Raw genomic sequence first — 1,924 nt, 5'->3', positions numbered from 1 at the left:
TTATCCTGTAGCACTACATGATAATAATACATATATTTATTATTTTTTTTAATGACATTTATTCAGCGTCCTGATCAGACTAGTACATTTAGCAATCAACAGCATGGGTGAAGAAAAAAAAACAAACAAACTCCATTAAAACCCTTTGTTGGAAAGCTTTCAACTTTCCACGGAACAGAAATGAAAATACCCTGTGATACAATTAGTCACAAATACAGTCCTCGGGATTTTTTCTGCCTGTACACATGAGTATTGTCTAAAACATGTCTTCTTTGTAGCAGCTAGGCCCTGCCACCACTGTGCTTAGCTGAGTTCACAAATCTGTTGTAACCTGTAGCTTCCCTGTCACTTCTCTGGCTCCCCTCTCCTGCTAAGCTTTGTTTCCTGGCTATCATTAAACCCTTCTGCCTCTCCCATAGCTACTGCTGCTGCTTGAACCGCCATAGCCACCTTGGTTTCGTGGTTTGGCAAAATATTGACCTCCACCACCATAAGGGCCAGAGCTTCTGCCTCCAAAATTTCCTCCCTTCATAGGTCCAAAATTGGAAGATTGATTGTTGTAATTGCCACCTCCAAAATTGCTTCCGTCATTACCAAATCCATTGTAACCATCCCCACTGCCTCCATATCCACCACCACCATGGCTGCCACCAAAGCCACTTCATATGCTGAAGTTTCCTCCATGACCAGAGTTGTCATTCCTACCAAAACCACCTCCACGACCACCACCGAAGTTTCCAGAACAACTTTGACCTCTGACTGGAGGAGGCACTGGCCATTTCTTGCTTTGACAGGGCTTTCCTTACTTCACAGTTGTGGTCCTTCTGAATATAACAATCTTATCTACAGAGTCATCAAAGTTTACAAAAGCAAAGTGTCTGTCCTGATTTCAATCACTTCAATCTTCCCATACTGCTCAAAAGAATCTCAGGTGATGCTCTTCGGTCTCTTCTTTAATGCCACCAACAAATTCTTTTTTATAGTTAAGTGGGCACCTGGTCTTTGAGAGTCTTCTGGTGAAATGGCCCTCTTTGGCTCCACCACTCTTCCATCCACCTTGTGTGTCCTTGCATTCATGGCTGCAGCCACCTCCTCCACAGTAGAGTAAGTGACAAACCCAAAGCCTCCGGAGCACTTGGTGTCTGGATCTCATCACCACACAGTCTGTGAGCCTCCCCCATTGCTCAGAATGGTTCCTCAGGCTCTCTTCTGTTGTTTTGAAGCTCAACCCTCCAATGAAGAGTTTCCATAACTGTTCAGGCTCTTTAGGGGACTCTGACTTAGACATGATGGCAGTGAGGGGGGAAAAAAAGACTAAAGATGCTTCCTCTGCGATGTCCACAAGCAGAAAGTGATAATAATATTTAGATGCATGTCGCAAAGTGGAGTTGTTTGATACTATGAACCACTGTATCTGGAATTTTAACATCATAGGCTTTATGAAGACTGGTTCATGACTATAGTTTGCACGTAAGTGGGACATCTGTAGCCCAAGGAGCGCCTGTAGAGTGAAGGGCTGTGAATTTGACAAACTAGGTTAATCTCTGCCCCATCAAGGGGCAGCTGGCTCTCCCTCCCTTCCCTGGCATTTGGGCGAGTCCTTGGTTATTTTGGGGACAGACTCCACTGTTGTGTTCCCCAGAAATAGACAACAGGGCTGACCTCCAGTAGATGCCTGAAACAGAGCTGGTCCATGTTCAGTGCCTCACTGCAGTAATAAAATGTCTAAACAGCAATTAACATCCACTTCCCCAGGACTGAAACTGTCACCACCTCACGGGACCCAGTTGACTGCATCCACTTCAGAGTCTGACCAGGACTTCACAGCAAGTCAGAGACTGCAGCTATAGGACCACAGCCTGCTCTCTGCCCACTGCTCACCCATCCCCACCACCACTCTAAGTCCACTTGCCTCTTTGTCTCC

General features: G+C 45.6%; 1 pseudogene; it reads right to left on the bottom strand.

Annotated features, from left to right (window-relative positions):
- Positions 1-394: 394 nt before the first annotated feature.
- On the bottom strand, positions 395-1,288 carry LOC102816851 (annotated as a pseudogene).
- Between the last annotated feature and the right edge of the window lie 636 nt (positions 1,289-1,924).

This window comes from Chrysochloris asiatica, unplaced genomic scaffold, assembly GCF_000296735.1.
Source record: "Chrysochloris asiatica unplaced genomic scaffold, ChrAsi1.0 scaffold00345, whole genome shotgun sequence".
Lineage (NCBI taxonomy): Eukaryota > Metazoa > Chordata > Mammalia > Afrosoricida > Chrysochloridae > Chrysochloris > Chrysochloris asiatica.
Note: the sequence above shows the minus strand (reverse complement) of the source record. Positions and strands in the feature narration are given on the sequence as shown.